At 44.1% G+C, this 12,511-nt stretch overlaps 1 pseudogene; it reads left to right on the forward strand.

The window, feature by feature from the left end:
- The first annotated feature begins 66 nt into the window (after window positions 1–66).
- LOC126961087 (activated RNA polymerase II transcriptional coactivator p15-like) lies at window positions 67–4,180 on the forward strand (annotated as a pseudogene).
- The last annotated feature ends 8,331 nt before the right edge of the window (window positions 4,181–12,511 follow it).

The following is a 12,511-nucleotide window of genomic DNA, read 5'->3' on the forward strand; positions in this document are numbered from 1 at the left end:
TAAATAACAGAACTATTCATGGAGGTGGCCTGCAGGGCTTACTGGATTCGCTGAGGAATCTACATAAAAGGAGCAGTGACAGGAGGTGAGGGCACACCTGCTCTTCTGCCCCAGGCGAGCAGAGATGGACTGAAGCTCTGTCACCGTGGTGTCTGCACAGAGATTTGTGAGAGTGAAACAGAAAACACCGGCTGATGACTCTGGCTTTCCTTTATTCTCACACACGCACGTTCTTTTTTTCTTTTTCTTTTTTTTTTTTTTTTTTTTTTTTTTTTTGAGACAGGGTCTCACTCTGTTGCCCAGGCTGAAATACAGTGGTGTGACCATGGCTCGCTCCCGGGCTCAGGTGATCCTTCCACCTCAGCCTCCCCAGTAGCTGGGACTACAGGTGTGCACCACTATGCCCGGCTAATTTTTGTATTTTTGTATAGACGGAGACTCACCATGTTGCCCCAGCTGGTCTTGAACTGCAGGCCTCAAGTGATCTGCTTGCTTCGGCCTCCCAAAGTGCTGGGATAACAGGCATGAGTCACCGTGCCCCACCTCCTCTGTCTTCAATGATTGAGAACGGTCAACAGTGCGGAGAGCCACTTGATGGCAGACTGAATCTCTTGTACTGAAGGCTCCCCCTGCAACCAGGTGCTCTCCCTGTGTTGAGGGCTCTCTCTCCCTCACCCAGTCCTCACCACTTCGCTTACTTCTTGCACATGATCTACAAAACAACTCATGAAGACAGGTACTCACCCTTGTCCTTATGTTATAGATGAGAAAACAAAAGAGTCTAGAGAGGCTGAGGGCCTCGCCTAAGCTCACACAATTACCAAGGGCCAGAGCCACCCCTGAGTCAGCTCCGGCTGCTGTAGTGTGCCATAGGTGGGTGACTGAAACAGCAGACTGTTATTTCTCATAGTTCTGGAGCCTGGGAAGCCCAAGATCAAGGGCTGGCTGACTCGGTCCTCAACGAGGTCACACTGGGAATTAGAGCTTTATATGTGAATTTTAAGGGAACAGAATTCAGTCTGTTGCAGGCTACAAAGGAATTTGGGAGAAAATCCTCAACTTCTCAAAGGCCATCTCCTCCCACTCTTTAAAAAAAGGTACATACAATAGCTTATAAAAACTTCACTTTCCCTTCATGAAGCCCTGGATTTAAGAAAAAATGAATGAAACCTCAATTCCAGAATAGACGACGGGAAAATATTGAATAATGGATTTATTTGTATTTAGAAGAGTGAAGAGCATACTCATGCATTCGTGTATATATATGCACATATATAAAACATGTAACATTAAAGAATGTGGGCCGGGCATGGTATCTCATGCCTGTAATCCCAGCACTTTGGGAGGCAAGGCAGGTGGATCACCTGAGATCAGGAGTTCAAGACCAGCCTGGCCAACATGGTGAAACCCTGTGTCTACTAAAAATACAAAAATCAGCCTGGTATGGTGGTGGGCACCTGTAATCCCAGCTACTTGGGAGGCTGAGGCAAGAGAATCATTTTAACCGGGGAGGCAGAGGTTGCAGTGAGCCGAGATCATGCCACTGCACTCCAGCCTGGCAACAGAGTGGGACTCTTATCTAAAAAAAAAAAAAAAAAAAGAACGTGTGTGTGTGTGTGTGTGTGTGTGTGTGTGTGCTGAAATGCACCTTTCTAACCCATATGGATAGGACAAGACTAGGACTCCAGGCATGAGCTGTGGCAAATGAGGCTGAGACCATTTCCTGTGAGTTGGTGTCTACAGGACAGTGGGTCCAGGGGCTCCCCAGACATGGCGGGGACTGGACGCCATGGCCTGCGTGTGGTCTGCTCCAGCTGGGATTGGTAGAAAGAAAAAGGCTGTTGTGGTGCCGAGAAGGAAGTTGTTGACAAGCCATGGGGCGGCTGTAGCTGTGGGAGTGGAGAGGATGAGAGGCGCGGGCCATGGCGGCAGTGGCTCTGTTGGTGTCACCTGGCCAACAGTGTGGGCACCAGGGCGAGAAGGGAACACTGGAGGGGCTCAGCCAGCACTGAGCTGAGCGCTGGCAGAGGCCATCGCCTGGCAGATGGGGAAAGGCAGAGCGGGTGAGCGGGCACCGTGCATCAGCCCCTGAGGCGTGTTGAGCTCGAGCCTGTGACCACCTGTGCTGTGGAGATGGAGACAACCTAATTGGGGAGCAGGCCTGGCCCCCCACAAGCATAGGCTGGTCTTAGAGGCACCGATGGAGCAGCTTTCCTAGTAGGAGTCGTGATGAGCTAGAGGGGCTCACAGTGTGTCACAGAGTATGAGGAAAGGTGCAGGGAATCCTAGAGAAAGTCTTGCAAGTTTAAGGAGCAAGAGAGGAAGGAGAAACCAATCAGTGAGATGGGTCAAAGGTAAATGGAGAAAGGAACGTCCAAGGAGAAGCGGGCAGTCGGCATCGTCAATCATGCAGAGATGAAGGCGGAACGATGGAGCAGTGGCCCCTTGGGCTTGGGAGGTGATCAGATTCGAGGTCATGGTGACCTTCAGGAGAGCACTGTGTGCAGAGTGCCAGCAGTGGGAAGGGAGGACATGGAATGTGAGGGTGGTCTCCCGTGCAGGAAGTTTGGCCTTGGAGGGGATGAAAATGAAGGGCAGGGATGTTGTGCACATGTACCCTAGAACTTAAAGTATAATAATAATAGTAATAAATAAATTTTAAAAAGGAAAAAAAAAGAAAATGAAGGGCAGGGAGGAATCGTGAGCGAACAAGAAGGAGGGTGTTTGACTGCTAGAGCTGAGTGAAGCGATGCCTCAATCAAAGGAACTTGTTTCTTCAAGCTCTTCCGGCAGTGATTGACAGTGAGGTTGACAAAAAGTTAAAGAGGAAAAAGCAAGTTGCTCCAGAAAAATCCATAAAGAAGCAAAAGACAGGTGAAACTTCAAGAGCTCTGTCATCTTCTAAACAGTGGAAGCAGCAGAGATGATAACAAGTTTCAGATTGGGAAAATGAGGTACCTTAGCGTTCAAGGTTTTAAAGGGAAAGTGCTAATGGATATTAGAGAATATTGGATGGATCCTGATGGTGAAATGAAACCCAGAAGAAAAGATATTTCTTTAAATCCAGAACAATGGAGCCAGCTGAAGGAACAGATTTCTGTCATTGATGATGCAGTACAAAAACTGTAAAATCCGAGCCATATAAATAAAACCTGTACCGTCCTAGTTGTTTTAATCTGTCTTTTTACATTGGCTTTTGTTTTCTAAATGTTGTTCTCCAAGCTATTGTATGTTTGGATTGCAGAAGAATTTGTAAGATGAATACTTTTTTTTAATGTGCATTATTAAAAACGTTGAGTGAAGCTAATTGTCAACTTTATTAAGAAGGATTGCTTTACGTCCACCACCTAGTGCAAAATAAAATCAAGCAATACAATCTTAACTGTTGTGGGCTTTTTTGACCATAAGAGTTGGTACTGTTTAAGGCCAAAAGTAATAGTTTTTATACATCTTTTAGTTTCAACTCAGCTTTTACAATAAAAAGGATTTGTATTGCATTCAGTTTATAAACTTTTGGTTTGTGAAATCCGTATTTGATCTGTCCTCTTCCAATCAAATGTCTAGGCTTGTTTGACTTCCACCCCAGTGATTTCTCACTCTTTTTATTTTGTTTACTTCATTTTTCTTTAATAAGTTAATCTCTTCACGTTCAGTTTTACTTCACTCTTTATTCTTTTCTTTGAGTATGTTATGCTTATTTGGAAAGTCAGTGAAACTGTCAAAATGTTATCTTAATATGATACTTATAATTATATGAGAACTACAATCACCAAATCGACTGTATTCAATATTAGCAGATCTAGTTTGATAACATGGCTTATGTGGAAACTGAGAAGGTATTTGTCATTACCCATAGTGTTCTGTGTAGTTATTGCTTAGTCTGCAGAAAATAAAGACCTAGATGAGATGTCTGACTTGCTTTCACTTATTAAACATGTTCACCATGGGATGATGTCTGTAACATCAGATATTGTTAAACTAGAGTAGGATTTAATAAAAATTATGAACGCTTACTGGCCTAACACTTTATTTCATAATATTGAGTATGAACTATATGTAGCCAGAGACGTCATTAAGCTTTACTGTTATGGTAGGTAATATGGTTAGTTTGTAGGGAAAAGAGCATATGAGTACATGCTTGTGTATTTTGGCCTTTGCCCCAGTAGAACAGACAATGGCATTCTAGGCTTGGTGTTACTAAGTTTCAGCAGACACTAGCAAGTGGTTTGTATTTAACCATACCCATGAAGCAGACAGATGGAGGCACAGATTTTAGTGGCTTTGTGGCAATAAATAGGGCACGGTGTGCCTTAGGAAAAGAATGTTTATAAAGGGAATTATAACTGAAATTAAAGGAGGCAGCAGTGAAGAGGAAATAATTATCTTCTATATAAATGATATACACATATTTTGAGATTTTTATAATAGCAGTGGAATACAATTCTAGGTAGAGTAGAAAAAGGAAAGGTTTAAAGACATATAAAAGATTCTTGTTGACAATTTATTTTTGGTAGCAAATCTCAAATGAGTACCTGCTATTAAGGGCTGCCATATCAGAGTTTTGCACTGTTTTGCTACCAAGTTTGATTCGTACATCTAAAACGTTTTGTAGTTGATTGTCAAGGACTTAATCTGAAAATCATTTGCCAGACCACATAGTTGTCAATTTTTTTTTCTAGCAGCTATTCTGTTGTATTTTTAAAACATTTTTCAGATGACTTTTTAAAGTATATTTAGCAGTAACCTTAAGAGGTGCAAATTGGTAAAATAAATCTCTTCTTGTAATTTAGTCTTCATCAAATAATAGGTACCAATGTATTAAAAATATGTATTTTTTTTTTGCAGCCCCTTGAACCAGAGTAGGTTCAGAGAAACTCCCAAAATTTGTATTTTAGACACGTCATGCTTGATTGGTAACTTCCCTCCTTTTTTGGGGAACATGTTTGTGTCCCATTAACTTAATTGGATAGATTTTTAAGTATTTCTTATTTTTGGCACACAGGGTTGTTAGAATTCAGAACTTTGATTTTTGGTGTAGATGCAGAGAGAATGATGGGTAAATTTCCTAGGTTTATATGAATTTAGGGGGTGTATACTTTTTGAAACACTATTAACAGATGGTGCTGAAATCTATTACCTACATGTTTTCTAGCTGTTTAGCATTATGTTAATGAAGCCTCCATATAAGGAGCGTTTCTCTGGCACAGTTGGTAAGTTGACTGCTAACTTCATTTAAATGTGTTACTGGATATGCAGTATACTGAAATTATTAATCCTTTTCTTGTGTATAGGAAAAGAGAACTGGGTTAAAAGAAGCAAATTAACTTGTTCTGAAAAGAAAGTATAGATTAATTTTGTGTTCTGTTTAAATTTTATCTCCTTGGTAAGATTTTTTTTCCAAGGCAGAAAGCTTAACATTTTTAGGCATAGATACCTTACCTTACAATGCCAAAATGAATTTAATTCCAGTACTCAGGTTTTTCCCTTTAACAGACTCTATGCATATCAGGGCTTTCTAATGGGTTTTTCCTCTTTGTTTTTAAAATGTGAGCATCATTTGACCAATTTCCATTGCTCTTAGCATTTTACTTAAAGAACAACCACTAAAAAAGAAGCTTTGTAACTTGATTGTCTTTTGCTTTGCTTTATCAATGCCTAAGAACTTAAGAATACTCCTACCTCATTAGCTACTCAAGATGCTGTGACGATCAAATCTATTCTACATAATGTGTTTAGAAACAAAGACTTGGGTGAAAAATGAAATAAGTATATTCTGACTTGGCTATTGAGGGGGAAAAAAAAGAATTCAGTATTAAGTGTTCCTTATAGGAGATACGTTAGCAGCATACTATAAAAGTTTGAAATTTTTAAAAAGTACTAATATTTAGGTATCCTCAAATTCTTTGCAGTTCGTTTTTTTATGGAAATTAATCCAGTGAAACACTCAAAAGTTGTTTTTTTTTTTTTTTAATGGTGTTTTTCCAGATAAACTCTAGCGTAAATATTCACATAATCGCAAATACGTAATTCTGTAATTGTGAAATACCTGTATGCTTTGTTTTCATACATCTTCCATGGAGATGGCTGAATATAATACTCCATCTATGAATATTTTAAATGTTGAAATAAAAGTAAGAAATGTGGAAAAAAAGAAAAAGAAAATGAAAGGCAGGGAGGAGAGCAAAGGATGAATATAACGTGAAGGTTTGTGTGTAGTTAGTTCAGGGGAGAAAACCAGGAGAGAGAGAGAAAGCTTACACCAGAGCTGTCACTTAAAGATGACTGGGCTAGGGTGGGAAGAGAAAGAATAACAAGTCCCTAGAAAATTTGCTAAAAGTGAGGCGTTTGGGGTACAGAAGAGTGAGGAGGTTTGTAACAGCTGTAAGGGAAACATGATCACTTCCGGTTAGAGGGAAGGGCTGTAGAGCCACACGGCAAGCCCAGGGCACTTGTGCATTTCCTGACTTTTCCTGACAGCATCCAGTGGCTTAGGATAAAAAATGAAGACACTGGATGTTGGATTACCCCACAATGGACGTGGACGTTTGTCGGGGTAAGAATGGTGGGAGACCAAAGGGGCAAGGAGAAACATTATTTTTTTTCAATTACAAACGTCGAAAGAGTCACACAATAAAGTTTATAGAGTGAAATGTGAAAGAATGACCTTCGTCCTTGCCTTAGGAGGTTCTCTGGAGCAGCCTTGCTAATAGTGTCTCTGACTGCAGTGGCTTATGGGAAAACCTAATAGCTGGGAAAATACTAGTACCTAGCAGTTGAGGGTAAGGGTTGTGGTTGGTGCCGTTGGAACTCCATAGAGCGTGTTCCACATGGAAGAGGTGGGGAAGGGGGAATGTGGGCAGGTAACAACCCACACTCCCATGCTTCTCTCCCAGTGAGTGAGATCTAACTCACCCTGGCAGTAGGCTCTCAGTGAGTTTCAAGTGGGTTCCAAAAGGAGGTAGGGCCTGGTGCCGTGGCTCACATCTGTAATCCTAGCACTTTGGGAGGCTAAGGCAGGAGGATTGCTTGACCTCAGGAGTTCAAGACCAGCCTGGGCAATGTAGTGAGACCCCATCTCTACAAAAAAAATACAAAAATTAGCCAGGCATGGTGATGCACACCTGTAATCCCAGCTACTAGGGAGGTTGAGGTGGGAGGATCACTTGAGCCCAGGAGGTCAAGGCTGCAGTGAGCCAAGATCATGTCACTGTACTCCAGCCTGGGTGACAGAGTGAGACCTTGTCTCAAAAATAAATAAAATTTTAAAATAAATACATAAAAGAAAGGCCGGACGCGGTGGCTCAAGCCTGTAATCCCAGCACTTTGGGAGGCCGAGACGGGCGAATCACGAGGTCAGGAGATGGAGACCATCCTGGCTAACACGGTAAAACCCCGTCTCTACTAAAAAATACAAAAAACTAGCCGGGCGACGTGGCGGGTGCCTGTAGTCTCAGCTACTCGGGAGGCTGAGGCAGGAGAATGGCGTTAACCCGGGAGGCGGAGCTTGCAGTGAGCTGACATCCGGCCACTGCACTCCAGCCTGGGCGACAGAGCGAGACTCCGTCTCAAAAAATAATAATAATAAAAAAAATAAATACATAAAAGAAGGTGGGCATGCTATAGTGTAAGTGGACTGAAAGAGAGAAGAGGAGATGGTACAGAGACAGCAGGGTGGAACATGACCAGTGGCGGTTATGCCTTTTGTGCCTGTGCCTGTTGCCTGGAAGGAGGAGAGGTGTTTGCTGGACAGGACGGTGAAGGAGGGCATGGAAATATGGGGGGTAGGGGGTGAATCTAGGCTTCCATGAAAGTAAGGAGAGGCGGGATACTTGGACTCGACAGATTCTAAGGGAAAGATCGGTTTAGCTCCTGAGTTGGGGTTTTGAGATAACTGACATTGTGAAAAACGTGGGATTTAATGTAAGCTTTCACAGTGGCTCTAGACATGTCATAAATATTTCTTAAATACCTCCTAAATGCTAGGATTTGGGAATACAAGGATAAACAAAACACAAAGCCAAATCCTATTGTAACGGGAGTGTGAAAAGTGTTTCTGTTCATGGAAAAAGTGCTGTGTGAGGATGGGGGATAAGTGACTGGACTGTCCATGTTCTGAGCTTTCTAGGACAGACCTGATTATGCTGTGAGCACTCTGCCAGATACTGTGTAGGCCCAGTGCTTGCCCTTGAGGGGCCACTGTGAGGTGGTGAGACAGACAAGAGATTGTTAGAATACAGAAAGTTCAGGATGGGAGGAACCACGGAACATGGTAGAAGTACTAGAAGTACTGAGGTCTGTGAAAGTAAAGACCAGCCCAATGAGCACAACAAAATGAGGCTCTTGATTCAGAACTTGCTCTAGCAAGGGAGTTGTGCACTTGGTGGACACTCCGAGGCAGGCAGGGGAGTGGGAAGCTTTACAATGGAAAAGGGGAAGGCTGCAGGGGTGCTCTGATTGGAGGCTTCTGGCCTGGGGAGGCTGGAGGCAGCTGATAGAGGTAGGTGTCTTCAGTGATTGGTTTGAGGAGCGTGTTTGTCTTTCTGTGGTTGATTCTGAGTTGCGAGAGTCCTGACCATTTGGGGCTGATTGCTGCCGAGATTGTGGTTTTGATGCAGGACAGGCAAGCCCCAAATTGGGCCTTAGCCCATGAGGGTTCTTGGCTTTGCCCAGGAAAGAATGCAAGGGTGAGCCAGTGGTAGGGTGGAAGAAAACAGCTTTATTAAAGAGGCAGTGTGGCAGCTCTGTGACTGCTCCTGCAGAGCGGGGCTGCTCCACAGGCAGTGTGCGGAAAGCAGCAGCTCAGGACAGTTCTGCCGTCAGATCTATACCTACTTTTAATTGCATGCAGATTAAGGGACAGTTTCTGAAGACAGTTCTAGGAAAGGGATAGTAACTTCTCGGTTGTTGGGTCATTGCCATGGAAAGGGGTCCTAAAGCCAGGGTGTTGCCATGGCAATGGTAAACTGACATGGCACACTGGTGGAAAGCTGCTTCTGCCCCTCCTTGTTTTAGCTGGTCCTCAATTTGGTCGGCTGTCTAAGCCCCGCCTCTGGAGTCGAATCTCATCTCCTACCTCAGTTTGATTTCCTCGGACTGCTTGCAGCAGTGGTTGTTTAAGCCACAGTTTTGTTATCATATAAGGTCTGGCTGTTGTCCATTTGTATATTCAGCCTCCAAGTGGGCACCTCAGTCAGATTGAGAGAGTTGGATTAGGGGCTCCAACTGTGTCTCTAATAAATAGCACCATCACATGACACGTCTGTCTCTTCCTCTGCTTGTAAGCTCTTTGGGTGTGGAACCTTATCTTACTCATCTTTGTTTTTTCCCATGTCTGTTGCCACATTGTAGATGTTCAACCAATGTTTGTTGCATTTAAAAAAGAGATAAAGAATCACAGCTACTAGGGAAACTGAGATGGGAAGATGGGAAGATCCTTGATCCCAGGAGTTTGAGGCCCACCTGGAAAACCTAAGACCCTGTCTGTCTTGCACACAAAAAAAGGGGGGGGGTGGGGCGGGAACAGATAAAGGAGAGGCCAGGAAACACCAGAAAAGGATGATTCCTGAGGCAGATTCCACCTGACCTGTAATGGAGGCGTGGCAGGTGGCTAGGCAAGGAGCAGGAAGTGTATTCCAGCCAGGTGAATTGCTTGGGCCAAGGCCGGATGTGAAGTACTGCAGCCTGTTTGGGGAACAATAAGTGCTGCTAGGACTGGATCGGGGTGTGAAAGTACAAGAGTGGGTGGACAGGAGGCTGAAATCCCAACAAAGGATGTAGATGCCAAATGGCAAGGGAGTTTTTATTCTATGCCAGAAGGCTTGATTTCCTTTAAATCAATTCATTGATTCAAAGACATTTCCATTGAGGAATTTAAAATGGAAGGATTATAATCAAGTGTGTGTTTTGTTTTTGTTTTTTTTATTTTTTTGAGACGGAGTCTCACTTTGTCGCCCAGGCTGGAGTGAGGTGTCGTGATCTCGGCTCCTGGGTTCAAGCAATTCTCCAGCCTCAGCCTCCCAAGTTACTGGGATTACAGGCACCCACCACCATGCCCAGCTAATTTTTCTATTTTTAGTAGAGACAGGGTTTCACCTTGTTGGCCAGGCTAATCTCGAACTCCTGACCTCAAGTGCTGGGATTATAGGTGTGAGCCACTGCACCCAGCCCAGTGTGTGTTTTAGACAAATAACTCTACCTGCCATATGGAAAGGACAGGGGAAGTCAACTTCAACATGGTTTGGGAAAGAAGATGTGGCTTAAACCAAGATGGAGCAGAGAGGAGAGATTAAAATGAAAGATATTTGTTTTCTTGGACTCCATAGGACTTGATGAATGATTTTGAAGGGGTGGATATAAGGAAAGAAAGGGAGTTAGCAATGACACCCGGATTTTGTGATTACAAAACTGAGAGGCTGTTAATGCTATCCACAGGAGAAGCAGATTCAGTGGGAGAGAGATGTAAGGAATAGGCATGTTAAGTTTGTACTGTTCAGGCGCCATCAAAGAGGAGATGTCCAACGTGCAGCTCAATTCAAAAAATATTCATTGAGCACCCAGTATGTGCTGGGCACTATTCTAGATGCTTGAGGGGACATTAGTGAGCAAAAAAAGATCCGTCATCATTCAGCTTAGATTTCTAGTGTTCACTTAAAAAATATGATTTATCAATTTAGAAAAGGAGAAGAGACTTTATTTATTCTAAAGGGTTACAGCATGCTTCCAGCTTAGACCAGAGACAGGCACTTCGAAGGAGAAAGGGTTGAGGTAGGTGCTTTATGCTGAATGGGTTGGCTAAACATACATATTTAACAGGTTACAAGAGGAGCTATGAATATTTATAAAGGTGGACCTGACACATTGAACAAACATGTATGCAATATATGACCCATATTCACTTTGAGATAGAGACTCAACATGTGAATGCATTACAATTAGACCGTATATGTCAAAAGGTCTTTTTAGGACAGGAAGGTGTCTTGAGTGTACAGTCTCTGTAAACTGGTCAGACCAGTCCACGGTCAGTGGTATTATCAGCAGAAAGTTACTGAAATCAGTCTCTTGACCAGTTAAAGCCGTAGTTATGGCTGGTGGAACAGGGATTCAGTTAGTCACTGTCTGGTGAAGCTGCAAGTGTTTTACTATTGCTTATCTCAAGGCCAGTGTTGTTTAGCTGCTGGAGAAAAAGAAGAACCCTGTGGCAGTTAGAGCTTAGTTGATTCTTTTTTTTTTTTTTGAGACGGAGTCTCGCTCTGTCGCCCAGGCTGGAGTGCGGTGGTGCGATCTCCACTCACTGCAAGCTCCGCCTCCCGGGTTCACGCCATTCTCCTGCCTCAGCCTCCCGTGTGGCTGGGACTACAGGCACCCGCCACCGCGCCCGGCTAATTTTTGTATTTTTAGTAGAGATGGGGTTTCACCGTGTTAGTCAGGGTGGTCTCCATCTCCTGACCTCGTGATCCGCCCATCTCTGCCTCCCAAAGTGCTGGGATTACAGGCGTGAGCCACCGAGAGTTTAGTTGATTCTTTAAGCGTAGGGGTGCCTAACTTCACCATTGCCTGCACGGCCTTAGGTCCTGTTTATAATGGGGTGTCTTACTGCCACAGAGTCTGTTCCATTAGTCTTATGATCTCTGTTTTAATGTTAATGCCGGTCAGTTGTGTATGAACTCCAAAAGGGAGGGGGTACAATGAGGGCTGTCTGATCTCCTGTCCCGTTATTTGAAATGCTTGTTCCCCTGTGCCTTAAAGAAATAGCACTTGAGCCGGGCGCGGTGGCTCACGTGTGTAATCCCAGCATTTTGGGAGGCCGAGGTGGACAGATCATGAGGTCAGGAGATCAAGACCATCCTGGCTAAAACGGTGAAAACCCGTCTCTACTAAAAACTACAAAAATTAGCCAGGCATGGTGGCGGGCGCCTGTGCCTGTAGTCCCAGCGACTTGGGAGGCTGAGGCAGGAGAATGGCGTGAACCCGGGAGGTGGAGCTTGCAGTGAGCCTGGGAGGTGGAGCTTGCAGTGAGCCGAGGTCACGCCACCGCACTCTAGCCTGGGCGACAGAGCGAGACTCAGACTCAAAAAAAAAAAAAAAAAAAAAAAAAAAAGAAATAGCACTTGTAGGCGGGGCGCTCAAGAGATTGATACGATCCTGGCCAACACAGTGAAACTCCGTCGCTACTAAAAATACAAAAATTAGCTGGGTGTGGTGGTGTATGCCTGTAGTCCCAGCTACTCAGGAGGCTAAGGCAGGAGAATCGCTTCAACTTGGGAGGCAGAGGTTGCAGTGAACCAAGATCGCGCCACTGCACTCCAGCCTCGCGACAGAGTGATACTCCATCTCAAAAAAAATAAAACAGCACTTGAATTCTGGGCGCGGTGGCTTACACCTGTAATCCCAGCACTTTGGGAGGCCGAGGTGGGAGGATCACGAGGTCACCAGTTCGAGACCAGCCTGGCCAACATGGTGAAACCCTGTCTCTACTAAAAATACAAAAATTACCCAGGTGTGGTGGTGGGTA

This window comes from Macaca thibetana, chromosome 8 (assembly GCF_024542745.1).
Source record: "Macaca thibetana thibetana isolate TM-01 chromosome 8, ASM2454274v1, whole genome shotgun sequence".
NCBI classification, from domain to species: Eukaryota; Metazoa; Chordata; class Mammalia; order Primates; family Cercopithecidae; genus Macaca; species Macaca thibetana.